The sequence below is a fragment of the Muntiacus reevesi genome, chromosome 1, assembly GCF_963930625.1.
Source record: "Muntiacus reevesi chromosome 1, mMunRee1.1, whole genome shotgun sequence".
NCBI classification, from domain to species: Eukaryota; Metazoa; Chordata; class Mammalia; order Artiodactyla; family Cervidae; genus Muntiacus; species Muntiacus reevesi.
In genome coordinates this window covers 236,634,660-236,656,958 of record NC_089249.1, presented here as the reverse complement: position 1 = coordinate 236,656,958, position 22,299 = coordinate 236,634,660, and the positions used below count along the sequence as shown (strand labels likewise).

Here is a 22,299-nt window from a genome sequence, read left to right as displayed (position 1 = left end):
GGAGGCCAGCAGCACGAATTCACTCCCCTCCAGCCCCCGCAGCTCCCTTCGCCCATCTCCCCTCCCCCTTAGCCTGGTCGCTTGCCATTGGTGGTTGCCATGACAACCGGCAGCTGCCAGGGCAGGCAGCCTCTACCGCAGCAGGGGTGGGGTTTCGGAGGAGGGGGCAGGAGAGGAGGAGCCAGAGGAGGTGTCTGCTGCAAGTTCCTGGCTGCTTCTGAGCTCACCCCATCCTCCGAGAGGGAGGAGGCCAAGTGGTGATGCTGCTGCTTCTGCCGCTTCGACTGCTGATACTCCAGTGAGGGCTTGGAAGGGTGGTTCCTATTAGCACCGTCGCCAACCGGAGAGGGAGGGGAAGAAATCCCGGCAGCCGCTGCTGATGTTGGGTTCGGAGGCTGCATCCGACTCGGTCTCAAGGAAAATGGATTCAGTTTGCATCTCTCCTTCCTTTCAACAGCTTCTCCGGATCTCAGCATGGTAAGTAGCAGGGAGCGAGGTTAGCTTCTTGATTTAGCTGGCTATTAAATGACCTGTGTATGCATTTGTGGCCTGCATTGAACAATGACTCCCTCAGAGATGGGGAGGAAGATGTGGAGACAGTGATGGGGCTGGGAGAGAGGAAGATTGCCAGGGAGAGAGAAGTAAGAGGCATCTGCTTGTGTTTAGAAAAACATGTATATATGGTGTTCTGATTTTATCTTGAACTGGCTCAGAATGCAGACTGAGCCATTTGGTTCCTTTCCTTCCACGCTTGGCAACAGAATCAGGGGGTGGAAAAAGAGCTCCCAAGAAATAGATGTTATTGAAAGGAATCATTTCATTTGCAGCTCTCACATATAGGGTCGGGCCTTCCTTCAAAAACACATTTGGTGCCTCCTAAACTTGCAGGCCCAATTATAAGGTGATTGTGCTTATTTCCTTCATTGCTAAGAAAAGGTAGCCCCAGAATTTAGCCTTTTATTTCATATTCTGATGTAGAGAAACCATTTGCCAGATAGAGTATAATTTTTAGTATACAGATTTGATTGTGATCACACAAATGGATGCCCTGTGGATATGCATATCATCTATACACATGTTACTTAGCATTTATGAAACATATTTATATGCAGAGTGTGCTTTGCAATGATTTTTATGGGTTTTAAATGCCCTTGCATGCTTGGGGATAATTGCTTATTTTTGAGACTATGCTTCTGGTTTGTGTTATTATTCACTGACTTCATTTGGATTAATGCAAGATTTATTCTTGTTATTGTCCCTTAGTTTCATTGTGACCACTTAGGACAATCTGTGTTATAGCCTGCCTTTTTCCTTTATTTTTAATTGGGGTTTGTGGGGGGTGATTTGAGAGCCCCGAATTTACACTGATGGGAAAGGGAGGTGGCTTGTGGTATTATTTTGTGTCTAGCATCTTGCCAAGTGAATGCTGAAAGACATCAGTTTTCTTGACATTCTACCCCAACCCTTTCATGTTTGCGTGTTGTGTCCCAGGAAGCACAGATGAGCTGGAAGGCGAAATGCATTCATTTTATTTACTGGTGCTGCTATTTACTGTTCATTCCTTCAGTATCCAGGCACCATTTTACAGTTCCCTCAAGTGTTGTATTATGGTTCTACTTCTTTGGGTGGTCAAGTAAGAAAGTGGGATTGTTTTGAACATCTAGGTGTTCCCAAGTAAACTAGCCATTTCCAAATTAGCCTGCTTGTACAACGAATGAAACAAGCGAATGAGCAAAGCTCAGCTTGAGAGCGTGTGATTTGTAGGCAAAATGGGGGGCTATTGTAGTTTACAAATGCTTAGTGGGATCTGCTTGACATTTTACTGTATCACAGCTTTAAGGCAGCTCAGGATACTAAAGATGCCTGAGATGAGTAGGGCACGAGGCTCCATTACCACCCAGGATAATGGATTTTGTTGAATTAAAGCCAGAAAAATCCTTGCAAGTAAAACTGTATTAGTAACATTACATTTAGCATGTGGACTATTTTTTATCCACCTCCCTCTTCTCTAACAATATCATCGTCAGTGCAAACATTTTTTACAATGTAAAAAAACACTTGTTTTAATCCTGCATTTTATTTTACACACTGCTCGCCTTTATTTACAATTTTTACATGCATTTGAATCAGGTTTATAATTTAATTTCTCTGGGAATAAATGTCCTGTTTCTTTTATATAGTGGAAGGCTCTTCAGCAACTTAATGGGAAGAATGGATTTAATATGCTCATGGCATGTCATATATAGATTCACACCTCCATCAAGTCATGCTACTGTGGGCCTTATCACAACTACGTAAAGTAGAGCAGCAAAAGAGGTGCTGGACTTGTATGTCATAACAAAAATTGTATAACACGTTGCATCCTGAATCTTTATTGATAACTTTTGACTTGTAAGAAAATTTCAGTAAGCTTTAAAAAAAATTAAGATATGTTGTAGTTGACCCTGTTTCATGCAATGAAAACAGTTATCTTGGGCATTGTTTTATTTCCTTTGTTTCGAATTTTCATTGGGATGTGGTTTTATAGGTGAAGTTGGCACAGTTTGAGCAGAAGCAAATCACTCTAAGTCATGGACATGCAACTGTCAGCAGTGTTTCAGCTGTGTGGTCAGACCTCACGGGAACACATGTGTAGATTTTGATCCTACAAACTTGGATGATTATATGACCTTTGCTGAGGGACACAGAAAAGTGAACTATTTTTAGTTTAGTGGGGTCTAGATATAAAATAATTCAAGAGTCAATTTGATGTCATATAATACAAAATATATGGAAGATATATACATGTTTTTATTTAAATGTGCTGTTTATTTAGCAAGCAAAGTTAATTACCTTTTTCTCAAATACTGTCTTGAAAATTCCATTCTTGTTGTAATGTTAAATATCTTGACTGGTATTTAAACTTTCATAAAGCGCTTTATGTGGGATAAAACACATATTATCTAATTTCTTATTTCGGGATAGGATATTCCTGTTTCTTCAAGTGACCTCAGAGCATATTTCAGTTTTGCCTACATACTTCAAGTTCCATTGGGGTACTTAGAAAATATCTGGAGAGTCAAAACTGTTTTCTACATTTCTCATGGGTTCATAGAAAAATTATTACAATGTTTTTCATAGTGTTGGTACCTAAAAGAAAACAAAATTTTATCTTGAAAGTTTTAACATAAATCACTCAGTTGGTTTTTACTGGAATAAGTAAACTAGGTGTATACTTGAGTGTTACTCTGAGAGGTCAGTTATAATTCCCTGTGTTTGCACATCCCGACTAATTTCTTACCACGTGAAAATGTTTTTCCAAACATGATGAATTAATTAATTGAAAAACAACTGTTTGTAGAGCTCTTATATGACTAGCACAATTTGCATATTCTAGCAATATAGAATTTCCTTAGGGGGTATATAAACTGTACACGCATTAAATAGTCAATGATGAAAATGATATAGCTATAATTAACACCATCATTACACCTTTTCTTAATATACTCTTTTATAATTCTTAAAGTCATTTTACATTCTTTATCTGTCATCTTATACCCCCCCAAATTCTATCATGTCAGTAAAGGTAGTGCCATAATAATTATTTTACGTAAGTGGAAAGAGGCTTGGGAGATTAGGCTTGTTCAATTTTGGGTTTGGTAAACAGTCTAAGTGGGCCCAAATTCCACACTCATGAAGCCAAATCTACCATATTAGAAAATTTAACAAATTATCTTGCTGATTTGAATTTTAAAATGTCAAATATAATAAAATCTGCATTAAATGTAACTCATTTTATTTGACTATTTCAGAGGCCATGGTATGTTCTTTGGTCACATTGGATTTCCAGATAGATTAAGTGCATTCTTTAGACATCAGCCAAAAAAAAGAAAAAAGGGTAATTTCATAAGGCATAGAAGCATTTGTCTGGGAAAAAATTAGAACTTTGTTGGACTGATGTGGACTTACTTTATGGCTGAGTATTGTTTTTGTTTTTGTTTTTAATGACATACAAGTTGGGGGGAGTAACAATTTCTTGCTGTGCTGTGTGTGTGCGCTTAGTCGCTCAGTCATGTCTGACTCTTTGTGACCCCATGGACTGTAGCCCACCAGGTTCCTCTGTCCACAGGATTTCTCAGGCAAGGATACTGGAGTGTGTTGCCATCTTCCTCCTACAGGGGATCTTCCTGACCCAGTGACCGAACCCATGTCTCCTGTGTCTCTTGCATTGCAAGTGGAATGCGATGGCTTTACCCACTGAGCCATCAAGGAAGTCCTTTTCTGTGCTTAGGACCAAATTAATCCTATAGACATTAATTTGAAGAAACTTAGCCACACCTCCTACCTATATGTCCACCTATCTATGTTAAGCATCTCTCAACTTTCATGTTCTTAAAAATTAAAATGATTTTCAATCATAAATACATGTATTTAAGTTTAATAACTTTATGATATTTTCTGGATATTCATGTTTATGCTTTTCTGAGCCATCAAAAATTACTTTTCTCCAGAATATTCTAATTATTTGCTCTCTCCCTTTCTTTGCTAACATTGTAGGGGCGTACTTTGTCTGTTTAGTAATTCAGTGCTGGCCAAAGAACAAAATATGCCATCTGAACTGTCATTCCACAATTGCGAAACATCCTTTATAATTAATTAGCTTGCAGTTCCAGTGAGATCTATCATATTAAAGGCATTTTGCTTTAAATCAGTATTCACCTACATTAAATGTCCTTTTAAAGACTTTCTTTTCTTACATTTTAAACATAATATCTTCATTGTTAGAATAAAAAAAGATAATGCAGAAATGTGTAAGAAAATCACCCATAATCTACCATCAAGAAATAATTACTGTTAGTACTTCCTTCTAGATTTCTTCTATATGTGGCATATAGATTTTTTTTCTATAAACACACTCAGGTATATAATTTCATAAATGGGGCCATACTCTGAGCACTGTTTTATAATTTTTTAAATTTTATTTAAAGTGGTCATCTTTCCATGTTAATGAAATATGTCTCTAGTAAATTTTTAATCTCTGTGTGCATTTATCTTGATGACTCAAGATATTTTCCTTGATTTTGGGGGTCTTCATACTTTGCTTTTAAATACAGGTAACTCCTACTTCATTTACAGCAGCTGTGCTTCAAGCATTGTTTTTCAGGAAATATGAGATCTGTTATTCTGACTTGCCATTGCATCTCACAATGGATATTAAATTGATCTTGGTCTTCTTTTGTCTGCTGATAAAGAATAAGTTTTGGGCCCAAGTCAGAGAAATCCCAGTTTGAATTGCTAAGAATTTCACCAGGTGCATGCATAAACAATAAGTACAGAACAAAAACCTCTTCCAGACTTGTGTTATTTTTCCTCAGTATGGTAGGGGCATCCTATAGTCCTAACCTCTGTAACCAACTTAAATCCTTCATAAAAATCATTTAAACAACATACATTAGCTATCACATGACTTACACTAAACTCAGATATCTTTCTGACATCTGTAGTTTTCTTAAACCTATATATAGTTTTTAAATGAAAGCCCAATCTTCTGGCTCTTCCCCTTTTAAAATATGAATGGTGGTTGGATTCTTCTTATACTTTAGGTTGGAGCTTTAAATGTAACTTTTGGGGACTTCCCTGGTGGTCCAGTAGTTAAGACTTAGCCTTCCAATTCAGGGGGTGAGGGTTCAATCTCTGATCAGGGAGCTAAGATCTCACATACCTCACAGCCAAAAACCTGACATAAAACAAAAGCAGTATTGAAACAAATTCAATAAAGACTTAAAAAATTGGTCCACATCAAAAAAATTCTTTAAAAACTGGTGAAAAAAATAACTCCTTGGAGAGGTTTCCTTTAGTATATCTTAAGTCTCTGCTATTACTCTCGTACCCTCTCTGCTTCCTTTGTAGCATTTATCAAAGTTGTAAAGATAGAGCTACAGTGAAACCTAAGTATGAGGGAAAAGTCTTTGTTCCCTTTCTTTGTTTGGCATCGAAATTAAGATCATTTACTGCAGTGCTTTAATCCTGGAGTCAACTGCAATTAAAACAGAGATGGAAAACCAAATGTGACTAGGTTTAGTTGACAGTGTCTGTTTAGAAGACTGTCCCTTGGTGTTATTTTCAAGAAGGAAATTTTGCTGAGATCGTTATAACTCTGAAAAAGCCTTCTGAGCTTGTGCTTCGGAAAAGAGGGTGATGTTGTCATTATGCCTCTGATCCAAACTGGAAATGTTCCCTTGGAAAATGCTACCCAGCATAACCACAGTGAAAATGTAAACCAAGTAAGTGTTTCTCACCCACGTCCCTTATCTGGTTCTTCCTTGTGCAGCATTTCATGGAGAGAGATACCTTCCAAAAATAAACATTTCATGGAGCGATACCTTCCATGAAAGTACTGACCCGTATTTAAGGCCTGTAAACTATTCACAGGTCAAATATACCTAACTTTAGTATATTTTCCAAAACAAAAACTGTTTTTTTAAATGCAATAACACTAATGAAAACAGCTAGATGGAGTATTTTAAACGAGTCCCATTCTGTAAAAGCTAAAGTATTGTGTCATTCTACCAGTAAAAGAATAGCAAGACAATAATTTTATATAAAAGACAATAGTTCAGTTGCTCAGTCGCTCAGTCATGTCAGACTCTCTGCGACCCTATGGACTGCAGCATGCCAGGTTTCCCTGTCCTTCACCATTTCCTGGAGCTTGCTCAAACTCATGTCCATTGAGCTGGTAATTTTATATAAAACAGTAACCCGTCTGGAGAGTTTATATTAAAAACCAGCACTCTGAATTCACATGAGAGTCCACATGATGGTAATTCTGCTAATTGGCACTGAGGAGACGGAGAGAGGGACTTAGGTGTTTTGAAGATGTTACAGATCCCAGAGTTGTTTTCTCATGAATTTCTTAGATAATTCAGTTTGTAAAAATGGGAACTCTGGAATTACTGGAGTGTCTTCTCCATCATCTGCTCCCTCGGGTTACCTAGACCTGGAGGAAAAATTCCTTCTATTCCACTGGTTGGTCTATGTCTCCTGCATCTCTAAAGTAGGAATTTAAGTGGTTGTTAGCTAACCATAAAGTGGAATTTTCATTTCAGAGAACATATGATTTTTTTTGTTGTATTAAGGAAGACCTTTGGATTATGACTTAGTTTTATTTTAAAAACACTTCGTTTAATAAAAGTTTCTACAAAGTTTAGAATTTACAGTATTTTGAGCCAGATGCCTGAGACATAATTAGCAGTCATTAAAAATAAACCGTAGCTTAAAAAAAAAAAAATGAAGTAAAAAGGACGCCTTACCCCTAGTTAATTTTACATAGAAGGAGGATTTGAGCCATCTTGCTCTCTTCTTAGCTAGACTGTCCACATTTGAAGCTCCTTAGGATGCATGCCACACTCTAAAGCAAGAGAGGAAAATAGCCTGCTACAAGGGAAATTGATTCTTCCACCACTGTGCAACCTTCAGGTTTTTTTATTCTATGGATTGAAAAGTCTCAAAAAGCATGCTTAAACATGCCTGAAACATGCCTGATTCGCATGAATGCTCTTGTCTGGACAGGTGTAGCTACACATTATCCAATCTTTGTTTTTGTTTTTTTTTTGGTGTGCAAGGTCTTTGCCAGGGGGACATTTTTTTCTAGTTATGAAGAGTAGGGGCTACTCTCTAGTTGCAGTGAGCAGGCTTCTCACTGTGGTGGCTTCTCCTGTGGAAGACAGGCTCTAGGGCTCGTGTGCTTAATTGTAGCATGTGGGCTCCGTAGCACGGGCTACTGATGGTTGTGGTGCGCTAGCTTAGCTGTTCCGTCCCACGTGGGATCTTACCCGACCAGGGGTGGAACTTATGTCTCCTACATTGGCAGGCAGGTACTTTACGACGGAGCCACCAGAGAAGCCAGTGTCCAATCTTTTTTAAGTATGGTGTATGATTTTATATTTTATATTTTTCACTCTATTTGCAGTTTTTGAAATCAAACCTAAATGACTTAGCCAAGACCGCTTGATGGTAGTAAAGAGACAAGATTAATATTTCTAGCTCAGCTCAGTTCAGTCACTCAGTCATGTCTGACTCTTTGCAACCCCATGGACTGCAGCACACCAGGCTTACCTGTTCGTTACCAATTCCCAGAGCTTGCTCATACTCATGTCCGTGGAGGTGGTGATGCCATCCAACCATCTCATCCTCTGTCACCCCCTTCTCCTGCCTTCTATCTTTCCCAGCATCAGGGTCTTTTCCAATGAGTTGACTCTTTGCATCCGGTGGCCAAAGTATTGGAGCCTCAGCTTCAGCATCAGTCCTTTCTTTGAATATTCAGGATTGATTTCCTTTAGGATTAACTAGTTGGATCTTCTTGCAGTCCAAGGGACTCTCAAATGTCTTCTCCAACATCACAGTTCAAAAGCATCAATTCTTCAGTGCACAGCTTTCTTTATGGTTTGACTTTCACATCCATATATGACTACTGGAAAAACCAAAGCTTTGACTATACAGACCTTTATCAGCAAAGTAATGTCTCTGCTTTTTAATATCTAGGTTGGTCATAGTTTTTCTTCCAAGGAGCAAGTGTCTTTTAATTTCATGGCTGCAGTCACCATTTGCAGTGATTTTGGAGCCCCCAAAAATAAAGTCTGTCATTGTTTACCCATCTATTTGCCATGAAGTGATCGGACCAGATGCATTAATCTTTGTTTTTTGAATGTTGAGTTTTAAGCTGGCTTTTTCACTCACCTCTTTCACTTTCATCAAGAGGCTCTTTAGTTTTTCTTCACATTCTGCCATAAAGGTGGTGTCATCTTCATATCTGAGGTTCTTGATATTTCTCCCGGCAATCTTGATTCCAGCTTGTGCTTCATCCAGTCCGGCATTTCACATGATGTACTCTGCATACAAGTTAAAGAAGCAGGATGACAATATACAGCCTTGATGCACTCCTTTCCCAATTTGGAACCAGTCTGTTGTTCCATGTCCAATTCTAACTGTTGCTTCTTGACCTGCATACACATGTCTCAGGAGGCAGGTAGGGTGGTCTGCTAGTCACTGGCCATTTGCTTACTGTACTTCCACAGACATTTGTATGGTTTGAAAGCATTAACTGTCCAAATTTATTTTATATAATCCACTTGCTTTGAAACATTGATCTTTGGCTGTATAGTCAACTGTAATGTAAGTGGCATTGATCCATTCTTGGTTCACGTAGTGCCATCGCTAGCCACATTCTTGATGTCCTCAAATGTTGTTTTCCTAACAAGAGGATCTTTATGACAGAGAATAGCTGATGAAATAGTAGAAAAGCATTTGTTTAGGAGATAGTCATTTTGCAAAAGAGCCCTTTCCCTTGGGTCAATCTGAGTTTTTTTTCAGACTTGATGCTGACTCAATTCTGTTCTTTAGAAGAACATCTGTCGTTATCGAGTTTCCTTTATAATTCAAGTAAACCAGTTTATTCCAGCAACAAATGGAATAGTTTTGACCCTCTTAATAACAAAAATATCTAAAATAGTCAGGCTATAACAAGTATAAAAAGAAAACTTACTTTTACAACTTACTTTCAAAATTATCCAGAAAAGAACTAAATTCTTTGAGTACCTATTATGTATTTATTATGGGCTTCCCTGGTAGCTCAGATGGTAAAGAATCCGCCTGCAATGCAGGGGATCCTGGTTCTATTCCTGAGATGGGAAGATCCCCTGGAGAAGGGATAGGCTACCCACTCCAGTATTTTGGGGCTTTCCTGGTGGCTCAGATGGCAAAGAATCTACCTGCAATGCAGGAGACCTGGGTTTGATACCTGCGTTGGGAAGATCCCCTGGAGGAAGGCATGGCAACCCTCTCCAGTATTCTGGCCTGGAGAATCCCATGGACAGAGGAGCCTGGTGAATTACAGTCCCTTTGTATAAGGAGATGATGAGGACATTCTTTGTTCTTTTTGTTTAGAGCTTATTATCTTTTGGTCATTAATTCCACTAAGGTTTGGTAGACATTTTGTGATTGGTTTGTCCCACAGTATGGTAAAGCATATGCCTGCAATCTGCCTGCAGGAGACCTGGGTTCAATCCCTAGGTTGGGAAGATTCCCTGGAGAAGGAACAGCACCCACTCCAGTAGTCTTGCTTGGAGAATCCCATGAACAGAGGAGACTGATAGGCTACAACCCACAGGGTCGCAGAGTCGGACACAACTGAGCGACTTTCCCTTTCACTATGAAGGCTCATTCCTAGTTCAGGTGAGGATTATGTACTATATCTAGATTGTGTGTGCGTGTTCAGATGCTCTGTCATGTCCAACTCTTTGTGACCCCATGGACCATAGCCTGCCAGGCTTCTCTGTCCATCGGATTTCTCAGGCCAAAATACTGGAGTGGGTTGCCACTTCCTTCTCCAGGGGATCTTCTTGATCCAGGAATCGAACCTGCATCTCTGCATTGGCAGGCAGATTCTTTACCACTGTGCCAACTTGAGAAGCAGCTTTCATTCCACTACACCTAGTTATTTCCCAGTTAAGTCTGGTTTTTGTTCTTTAGAGAAGCATTCAGTTTTCATTACTATAGAAGCTGAAATGAGTTTAACCCAGTAGGTGAGCATTTGATAAAAATGAACTATCTATATGAAATCTAATGCTATTGATCTGGTTTGGGGGCAGTCACAGTGATATTTCAACCAGATATTTGTAGTTTCAAGTGTTTCCTCCCTACTCCATCAATTATTTATTTTATCTCTTACATAATTAGTTAGCAAAGGCATTTTTCACAATAACTAATATATATTTAATACTTTATTTTACAAGTTACAAAGGACTTTTCATACTTTAAATTTTCACAAGCTTGTAAGCTAGTAAGAGAAGATAGTACATATTATGTTACATTGTATTATATTATGTTACATTATTTTATGTTATATCATTTATAATCATCCTCAGGATAAAGTTCAGATTGTCTACCTGTGTCCAGCATAACCTCACCACTAAGTGAAACTATGAGATGCAAATCCAGATTTCCTTACATCAGAATTCTTTTGTTCTACGAGATGTGGCCCTATACAACCAAATGATCCATCAGTAATGTGAGTCATAGTCCAAGAACTATGACATGATCTGACCTGCACTCTAAATCCTAACTCAGGTGCTAAGGAAATTTAGGTCACTTGGTTATCCTCACTGAGTCCTTCCTTTCATATATAATCAGCGGGTGTATATCTGTATATGGAAAGAACTTTGGGCAGGGGTTTTAGAGGGATGGGGGATGACAAATTTCCACATGTGTATCATTACCATCATCACCAATGCCACAAAAGCCTAATTGAAGGTCCCCAAAATAGAAAGCATTCATAGACTTCCAATTGTTATCCCTGGTCCCTGTCCAAAAGTAACTTCTGTTCTTTATAAGGAAAAGGGGCCAAATTTGATAGAATATTAGTGCATGTAACACTTAGATGGAATACATAAATAGCACCGCTATTTTCAGCACAAGTCTTTGTTTTTGTGAAATGACCACAGTGACTTCTAGCTAATTGGCCTGAATTGTTAACGCACATGTTGATGAGCATGGTTTTGAATCAGTATTCAATCCTATCTTTCTTCTCTGAAGATAAGTGTTTCATTCAATAAGCCAAATATAGTGTTTAGCTTATTACATAGAGGTTATGAGGCACATTAATCTACTTTATGAAAAAAATTCAGGTTAAAAAAAAACGGCTAAGAAATTTCTTTCAAAACACATTTGACTTTAATGTTAGTTGTTGCGTTGTTGGTTTGTGTTTGTTTTACTACGCTTCCTGGATGCCAAGCATTGCCCAAAAGTTGTTGCTTGCATACAGCAACATGCTTTGAAGAAGGTAATAGTATCCCTATTTTATTCATCCCTCAACTAAGGTTTATTGATGTAAAGTAATTTAATACTTAAGATTATCTAACTAATAACAGATGAAACTAGAGTCTGAACTCAAGTCTTCCTGACTCCAATGTCATATTACCTAATGAGCTAAATTAAACCTCTTCCTTCTTGTAGTGAAAACTTGATTGTGCTCCTGAAAATTAAATAAAGAAAAGGCAAATATATTTTAATCTTATTAGTATTGTTAAATATTAATTGAGACCCAATTCTTGCTAAGTAAGGATAGTAACACTCTGTTAAAATCGACACTCGAGAACAAGGTCCCCATAACCAAAGTTTCCTCAGTGAGGGATGAAAACAAAGGGTTGAATAAACTCTAGTCCTAAAACCATTTGGAGTTGTTGTTTTAATGACTCTTAGGAGATCATTTGTGAGTTATGTGTATTTGACAACATAATCTGGGATTCTCTCTTTAAAACAAATATTTAAATAAGTATTAAATATGTTTTAATAGAAGAATATTCTCTAGTTTTCCTTTCTACTTTTTTGAAGCAATAAAAACCCCAGAAAACCTTGTATGCTGTTTTTCACAATTCTGTAAACTGTGAAAGTTTCTTTTTCTCTAAAGAGATTTAGAGAGCAGTTTTACAAGAATTTCATTTCTGGAAAAAGTCCTCAATTGTGAAAAGGACTGAGCAGTACAAATCCCAGAATTTAATACTATGAAGAGCATATTCCTGTGCTGTTATAATTTCCGTGGTTCTAAATTCATGCAACTTAAGACTTCTTTTGTTTTAGTTTTTTTGCTTGTACTGAATAGCAGGAGTTTTGACAAAAGTAGGTTTGGATGAAAAAAGGTTGAAACCTTGACTTGCCAGTCCCTGTATATAGATGAGATATGTATGATAAACTATATGTGGCTTATGCCAACCACTGAATGTAATGAAACTCTCTAAGCAGTATGTTGTAGGAAAAGGTTCAGTGACAGGAAAACATGTAAGATATGTCTTTTAAATTAGAAGAAAAAAAGATTTCAAAAATCAAAAGATGGAATTTAATAACAGTTTTGTGAAAAGAGAAAAAATTACATAAACATATATTTATTTTGTAAGTGCAACTCAAAATAGTAACAGGAATTAAACCTGGGTAGTAACTTTGGGGCTTCCCAGGAGTTGCTAGTGGTAAAGAATCTGCCTGCCAATGCAAGAGACATAAAGAGGTGTGGGTTCAATTCCTGGATTGGGAAGATCCCCTGGACGTGGGCATGGCAACCCTCTCCAGTATTCTTGCGTAGGAAATCTTCTGTGGACAGAGGAGCTTGGCAGGCTACAGCCTATAGGGTTGCAAAAAGTCAGACTACACAACTGAAGCAACTTAGCACTCTAGTAACTGCAGATGGTGATTACAGCCATCAAAGTAAAAGACACTCGCTCCTTGGAAGAAAAGTTATAACCAATCTAGACAGCATATTAAAAAGCAAAGACATTACTTTGTGAACAAAGGTCCGTCTAGTCAAAGCTGTGGTCTTTCCAGTAGTCATGTATAGATGTGACAGTTGGACTATAAAGAAAGCTGAGCGCCAAAGAGCTGATGCTTTTGAACTATGATGTTGGAGAAGACTCTTGAGAGTCCCTTGGACTGCAAGGAGATCCAACCAGTCCATCCTAAAGGAGATCAGTCCTGGGTGTTCATTGGAAGGACTGATGCTGAAGCTGAAACTCCAATACTTTGGCCACCTCATGCGAAGAGTTGACTCATTGGAAAAGACCCTGATGCTGGGAGGGATTGGGGGCAGGAGGAGAAGGGGACAACAGAGAATGAGATGGCTGGATGGTGTTACCAACTCCATGGATATGAGTTTGAGTAAGCTCTGGGAGTTAGTGATGAACAGGGAGGCCTGGCGTGCTGCAGTCCATGGAGTCGCAATGAGCCAGACATGGCCGAGCGACTGAACTGAACTGAACTTTATAAGAAATTTCTTTTTTGTTTTTTTTTTTTATGATTTCCAAATTCACTAAAATAAAATTTACTTATTTATTTAGTAAAATGTGATGAATATTTTTAAAAGAAAAATTTGGTCATCTAAATTTCTAAATCATCCACAAATCCAAATAATTAACTGTCCAGAGTGACTTTGTGGGGCTTCTGAAAGATAGAAGTTCTGCTCTCTCTGGATCAGAGGCTCCAAACTGGCTTCTATGGACAACCACAATGTCCCTGGTGAGCCAGAGACATAAAGGAAAGGCTGGGAGGTTGGGGTCGTCTGGCTTTATAAGCACGCACTCATATACACACAAACACAGATACTCACTGAATGTCATCCTAAAGTTTTGAGAAAAAGATCCTTTCACAAAACTGAGAACCCCATGATATAATTAATATTATATGTGCCAAAATATCTAATTTTTTTAAAAACTAATTTTTTTTTTAAATTTTCACTTGGATATTCATCATCTTACTTTCATCAGCCTCCAGTGGTTTTAGTTCACAGTGTTTACTTGAATCAGGCAAAACTTCAAGCTTAACACCATCTGATTCATTTTCACTGAAGACCTCAAATAAGGTTTATATGATAAGAGAGCATAAATGCACACAGATTCTTCAGAATTTCGACCTTTTTCCCTTTAGGAAGTAAACACAGTTACCTCCACCATGAAGGACCTGATTACACTTTTCCTGCCCCCTCTGTAATTTAGATGAAGCATAATTTTTCTATTCTTTAGTCTAATAATAATGATAATGCTGGAGTGTTGATGCTGTTGATGGCAGTTCACACTTGGAGGGTGGGAGTCTGGAGTTGCGCAGCTCCAGGGAGCACTGTGAATGACGCCTCCCAGAGTTGTGCAGGGGAGCAGTACTGAATGAGCACCTGTTGTGTGCCCTGTGAGGTTCTGAACACTTTGCAGATATAACACCTCGGCTGTGGGTACTATTGTACCCCTTCTTACGCCTGTAGTTGAGGAAACTAAGACAGAGAAATGTTCAACCAGCTAACAGATGATTTTCTGAATGGTTCCTAAGTACTTGTCTTTATCCTAGGTATATGGGATAAAGATCAGGTTCTTATTCTCAAAAGGCTTATAAAGTAGTTAAGGAGATAGATCTATAAACAAGACTTATCAGTAAAATAAGAGTTAACAGTTGTAATGGTATGGCTTTCCTATTCAGCCACCAAAGGACATAGCCTCCAAAAGAAAAAAAAGAAAAAGGAATACCTTAACATTTGCCATGTAGATAGAGAATCTTATTTTAGCTGAACTGTATTTGATCTTTACTAAAGAAATAAAAACAGAATGTGAACAACTTTTTAGTGACTATTTCCTGTTGCTTTGTGTTACACATAGTGATGCTTACCTTTGATCGTATACTTTAACACTACCTGACCAAACCCATCTAATTGATGTCTTAAGATAACTTAAGATCTTATTTCTTCTGTGAATTACTAGACAGAGTTAAAGTTTTCTCTTCATGAAATTATCTGGTCAGCCTGTATAATTAGAAACTAGGGATGTATTAGAACATTTTGAATTAGAACTTTAATATACTCTTCAAACCAAATACAAACGAATATTCTTTGAATTTGCTGCCATAATTTTAATCCAGAGGAAAATCATGTTTAAAAATAAATCTGACACCTACGATATATTCTTCTAATGTATATGTGTGGAGGAGTGGAGAGTGGGGAACATACAAAATGAGTAATACTTAATCCCAAAGGTACAGTAAGCAGTAAGCATTTAGGCACTAAAATTATGCTGAGAGACTCAGAGCCTTTATCATAACATTTGAAACTGGATATCAAGCATGTAAAAATCTATACAAGAAAACTGAGAAACATCCGTCAAGGAACATAAATGAAGGAAATGAGTAAATTCATGATGATTAAAGATTGAATTTATGATTGAATTTATTCATCTGAAAGTGGAGGAGAGGCATTGTAACCTGCCTTTTCAAAAGGAATGTTATAGTGACATGGAATATCACTGTATATATATGGTGACCCCTTTACATGGAATATCTATATATAGTGACCTCTTTCCAGAGAATAGTGCAGACTATGAATTTTTAAAATAAAACAAAACAAAATCATATAAACAATCACTTTGCAGCATGAATAATTTGCTGTGTTCTGAATTTTAATATACTAACTTTATCACTTGGGATGTATTAGAAAGCAGTGTAAGACTGAGGTAAGAATGACTATTAGATCCTGAAGAGAAAAATCACAAATGACTTCCAACAGTTTTTTTCCCCTTTGAACCTTTCCTGGCATGTGAATGTAATGAGGCCACATGCACAGTAAGTATTGGAAAACATGTTAGATACATTGATTTCAGCTACAGTCAAGGAGCTCTTTCCTGATTATTCTTTCTGTATTTAATACAGAAAAACATCACTGAGAAAGTGAGGGAAAACATAAATCCAGAAGGGGAAAGGTAACTGAGTGTTTAATGAGAGTATTGATCCTGATCCACCTGCCTTTGGTGTTTTTCCTTCTTTGAGCTGTGATTATCAGTACTCCAACCTCTATGTTAAATAATCTGTAAACTCTCTCTCTCTCTATGTAGTCAAATGCCACGGAGGCAGAGACCTGTAAAAGCCTAGCAAATCTCTTAAACCTTATTTCTTTTTAAGTGAAAGGAAAGTCTTGTGCTAGTTTACCTATCAGAAGGACCCTTCCAGTTGTGATATGTTTATGACCCTCTGAGTGTCCATCATAGTTTCCATCCACCCTGTGTCATAATAAATGCTTCTCAAGGTGATAAAACAATATTGGCTTTTTGTTATTTTTCTATTTCACTGTGTATGTTTGTGTGTGTGATGTTGCCTTTCAGTTTAGTAAAAAGGTCATTAAATACAAGTCATACAAATAAAAAGACATACAGCATAGTACGTGAAGTGAAGTGAAGTGGCTCAGTTGTGTCTGACTCTTTGCAACCCCATGGGCTTGTAGCCTACCAGGCTTCTCCGTCCATGGGATTTTCCAGGCAGGAGTACTGGAGTGGGTTGCCATTGCCTTCTCCAGAACAGCGTGGTATATGCAGGGCTAATTGGATAGTCCAATGAATAAAAGTACTGACTTGACTTTTCCTTGGCTTCAGCCCAGAGTCTGTATCCTCCATGAGTGCTGATGTTCAAGCACAAGGTGAATGATTGACTGACAGAGGTATTATTAAGAGGTTTCCTAGGTTTTTTAAGGCGCTGTATTAGATTATATTCAAGGATTCTTTCCACTCAACATTTTGAACCTGTCGAAGCAGACCCTAAGGGCAGGAGCATTCTCTGTCCCACAGAATATTTGCTCTTATTCATTCGGGAAGTCACTTTCTAGAGTTCCCCTAGGGGAAGCCAGCTTGCCATATGTGTGATGTTTTAATCAAAGTATGAACATAGCTGGGACTTCCCAGATGGCGCTAGTGGAAAAGAACATGCCTGCCAATGCAGGAGACATGAGAGACATGGGTTTGATCCCTGGGTCGAGAAGATCCCCTGGAAGGGGACATGGCAACCCTCTCCAGTATTTTTACCTGGAGCATCCCATGGACAGAGCCTGGCAGACTACAGTCCATAGGGTCGAGAAGAGTCAGACCCAACTGAAGCGACTATCACGCACACACACATGAACATCGCTCTGCTCGATAGAAAAACACCAAATGAATGGATACGGGATTGTCCTTTTCATTCCCTCCCATTTCTCGGGACAATTTTACTGTTGTATATCAGGTCAGTAGAATTTCTCACAAAATCAGAGAACTCTTTCACTTGAAAAGTACTCTCTTCTTACAGTCTTTGTCTTGATACAAAGTTGACATATCCCAGCTGTAATTTTTTTTAGGGTAAGGCTGTGTGCCACAGTGTGAAAACACAAAACTGGGATTCAGAAATCCTGGGTTTAGTCTTTGTTCAGCCACCAACCAGCTGTATGACATGAGCGGGCATCCTGTCCATTCTTTTTTTTTTCTTTCTTTCTTTTTTCTGTCCATTCTTGATTTTTATTTTTTCAACTGTGAAAAGAGAAAAAAAATATTGACTCTTATTTTCTTGTTGCTCCTCTTAAAAGAAAAATAACTAAGTGTTCAGAAGGGTCTTTGCCTTCAGATATGTAGGCATATTTGCAAATTGATGAAGGAATTCTCTTTTGAAATCCAGAGTTCTTTTATTTGCCTGTGGTAGTGATTACAGTTATTTATGGCTTTTTTCTCCCTTTAGCCTCCACGGAGACAAAGGAAGACAAGTGAAATGAAGTAAGAAGGGGAGAAAAAGAGGGAGAAATAAAATCTAAGAAAAGGAATAGAATTGCAGATGGCTCAAAAATGCGTATTAACATAACATTTAAATTTATAACATACAACTATAAAAAGTAAAGCTGCATAAAATTGCCTTGACTGGTTGGAATATAGTGAAAATACAGAGGAAAAACATTGCAGAAGGCATGTGCTATAAACATTTTAAACAACATTACAGATAAAAAAATTTAATGATGTGGAAAGATATTTAGAATGTATTTAGCGAAAATCTAGATTTAAAAACACTATGTTGAAAATATGTTTACACATGCATAGGAAAAGAGACATGAAAGAGAGATAAAAGTGCAAAAAGTATTTAGGCGGTAGAAGTGTAAATGAATTTTATTTTTTATTTTTGAATTTTTGTTGATAAGGTTTCCTAGATTTTTTCCAGTGAACACGTATTGCTTGGCTAATGGGAAGCAAATAAAAATAACTTTTTTGTTTTTGGCTTGTGTTCTTTGGTTTTATTTGTTTTTCTTTTCCTAGTTTCCTAATGTGAAAGCTCCAGTGACAGATTCAGGACCTTCTCTTTTCTTATTGAGATATGGTTGATTTCTAATGTTGTGTTAGTTTCAGGTATACAGCCAAGTGATTCAGTTATGTGTATATATATGCGTATGCATGCTCAGTCGCTCAGGGCCTAGCTGTAGTAACGTGTGTGTGCGTGCTAAGTCGCTTCAGTCGTGTCCGACTCTTTGAGACCCCATGGACTGTAACCCACCAGGCTCCTCTGTCCACAGGATTCTCCAGGCAAGAATACTGGAGTGGGTTGCCAGTTCCTCTTCCAGGGATCTTCCCCACCCAGGGATCGAATCTGTATCTCTTACATCTCCTTCATTGGCAAGTGCGTTCTTTGCCACTACTGACACCTGGGAAGCCTCTTCTATGTAGTAGTTCGTATCTGTTAGTACGATACTCCTAGTTTATCCCTGCCCCCTGCCTTCCCCTTTTGGTAACCATAAGTTTGTTTTCTATGTCTTTCAGTATGCTTTTGTTTTGTATATAAATTCATTTGTATTTTTTTGATTTCAGGTATAAGTGATATAATTATTCACCTTTATCTTACTTACTTCACTGAGGATAATATTCTCTAGGTCCAGCCATGATGCCGCAAATGACAGTATCTCTTTTATGGCTAATATTCCATTGTGTGTGTGTGTGTATGTGTATATATGCAATATTTTCTCAAGTCAGTCATCTATCAGCGGACGCTTGGGTGGTCTCCATGTCTTGGGTATTGTAAATACTGCTTCTGTAGACAATCAGATGTATCTTTTTTTGAATTGGAGTTCACCTTTTCCAGATACAAACCCAGGAGTGGGATTGTTATATAGTAGTTCTATTTTTAGATTTTTAAGGAACCTCCATACAGTTCTCCATAGTGGCTGTACCAGTTAACATTCCTACCAACAATACACGAGGCTTCCCTTTTCCCCACACCTTCTCCAGCATTTATTGTTCGTAGATTTTTTGATGATGGCCATTCTGACCATCATTGTAGTTTTGATTTTCATTTCCTGAATAATTAGTGATGTTGAGCATCTCTTCATGTGCCTGTCAGTCATCTGTGTCTTCTTTGGAAAAATGTCTCTTAAGTGTGCGTTGGGTTGTTTGTTTTTTTGATGTTGAGCTGTATGAGTTGTTTGTAAATATTTATCCCATTACATAGGCTGCTTTTTCATTTTATCTATGATTTCCTTTGCTGTGCAAAACTTTCCATTTTGATTAGGTCCTGTTTGTTTATTTTTACTCTTATTTCTTTTGCCTTGGTGGACTGCTCTGAGAAAATATTGCTACAATCTATGTCAGAGAATATTTTGCCTGTGTTCTCTTCTAGGAGTTTTAGGGTGTCATGTCTTATATTTAGGTCTTCAAGCCATTTTGAGTTTATTTTTGTACATGATATGAGAGAGTTTTCTAGCTTCATTGATTTACATGTAACTATCTAGCTTTCCCAACACCACTTTCTGAAGAGACTGTCTTTTCTCCATTGTATATTTATAGATTAATTGACCATAGATATATGGATTTATTTCTGGGCTCTCTATTCTGTTCCATTGATCTATATGTCTCTTTTAATGCCAGTCTCACACTGTTTCTATTATTGTAGCTGTATAGTACAGTCTGAAGTCTGCAAGGGTTATACCTGTTATGCCTCTAGCTTTGTTCTTCCAGAAAGGACTTTTTAAGTTGCCTCTACCTGAACATTTTAGAAAGTTTCTGATGGGTCTTAGGAAAGGAAAAACAGATCTCATATTCTTTTACCGCTAGGATAAATTATTTCATTGTTCTCTTTCTTTAAAAAAATGAATTAAAATAATTATCAATCATAAGTATAGGTAGAAAATGAAAGCCATAGAATTTAGAGAAGCCAAATGAAGACCAGCAATGCTATCCTGCCAGTTTTTAGCTGTTGCAATACTGAAGTGAAAGTCATAAGATCAGGTGAAGCAAACCAGAGTGATTATACCATCACCTAATAGTTGTGCAAATTAATAATGGGGGTCATTTCTTTTTTGAGAAATATGACCATTTGGGTTTTTTTCATGGATCTTTTTCTTAATTTACAAAATGAATGATAACAAACCAGCATTATTAACTATTAGTATTTATTCAGTAGATACTCATTGTATAATCCTTCTTAGTCATTCTAGCTATATTTTAATGTATCCATTATGAGAATGAATTGCTTTTTCCATAAACTGTAGGTCAAGTGAAGAGTTTTATTTGTCACTTTTGCTTGAAAGTGAGTGTTAGTCTCTTAGTTGTGTCTGACTCTTTGCGGCCTCATGGACTGTAGCCTGCCAGGCTCCTCTGTTCATGGAATTCTCCAGGCAAGAATACTGGAGGGGGTAGCCATTCCATTTTCCAGGGTATCTTCCCAACCCAGGGACTGAACCCAGGTCTCCCGCATTGCAGGCAGATTCTTTACTGTCTGAGCCACAAGAGAAGCCCACTTTTGCTTAATTTTATTCTGTGCCTGTACCATTTTATTGTGCCTGCTCGAGCATCCCCTACCCCATCCACTGCCTTTCAACATCTTCTTTCCTCAGTTAGCTTCTCTGTTACTCATCCCAGGTACCTAGTATGTAAGACACAACAGTTTGATGGATCTTTCACTGGCAGTGTGGTCCTGTGCTTTTAGTTCTCTCTTTGTCTGAATCTCTATCATGCTTGTGATTACTACCAAACTGTTCTCCTTGTTTAAATGTTCTCATTTTGTCTCCATATCTGTGTTGAAAGGCTCTTGAAGAGTTTAAATTAGTCCTCCTCCATTTTCCAGAAGTGGAAGGAAGCCTCTATTTTATGAGTGCATTCTGTATGCTGTATACTATGCTGAGTATTTTGCTTGTCACCTCACTTAAGCCTGTTAACTCTTCTCTTAACTTGGTATTAATATCCTCATAAGTCCTGGAAGGAAACTTAACTCCAAGAGGCTGCATACTTTCCTGAGACCACACAGCTGGTTAGTGTCCCAGCTGTCTTAATCTGGGTCTCTAAAGGTTTTCCATTCCACTTTATTGTCTTACTAGTTGATAACAGGTCGCTTTCACATGATAGCTAATTGATCATGTTATTTAATTTTCTACTTCTCTGTATTCTTGCTGTGTGTCTAACTTAACTGAGGTAAAATGTCATGTTAGAAACACTAAATAATATCAACTCTTGGTGATTCGCTTTTAAATGCTCTTCCCCTATTCATGCCAAGTCTTTCTTCTTCTTTTGGTGTGTTCCCCATGATATTGTTTCCATTCACCAAAACTACATTAAAAACTTCAAGGTGCCTAATTCATTGAACTCCTCCTCTATTCCACAAACAATATTAAAGACATGAATACATGGATTGGCTCTATTCCCTGCATGAAAGAAGCTACCTTCTCTCTATTTCAGTTTGAGATTCCTCTCCCCTGTAAATTATTCTCCCAATAGTAGAGTCAGCACACTTGAGACAAAAGGCAATGAAGAGGAAGCAGTGATTCTGAACTTAATTCCCTGCAGAACCTCTAGGATATTCGAAAGCCTGTAGTAACCTGACCTCTGCAGGAGACAGCAGAAGGGAATATTTGCAGAGAGAATGCTGAGTAGGAAAAGGCTCCTTTTCAAGTGTGTTAACTTACAGGAAGCTAGAAAAGACAGCCTCAGAGCCTTCCCCAAATTAATATGTGCCTGCACTCTTTTTGTCCCACTGTGGTTC

At 37.9% G+C, this 22,299-nt stretch overlaps 1 protein-coding gene across 1 annotated transcript in view; it reads left to right on the top strand.

The window, feature by feature from the left end:
* Nucleotides 1–289: 289 nt before the first annotated feature.
* Nucleotides 290–22,299, top strand: part of JAKMIP2 (janus kinase and microtubule interacting protein 2) — a 194,118-nt gene continuing 172,108 nt past the window's right edge. The window contains exon 1 of the mRNA XM_065935713.1: nt 290–477. The gene's annotated coding sequence lies outside the window, so the exon portion shown is untranslated. The remainder of the gene's footprint in view (nt 478–22,299) is intronic.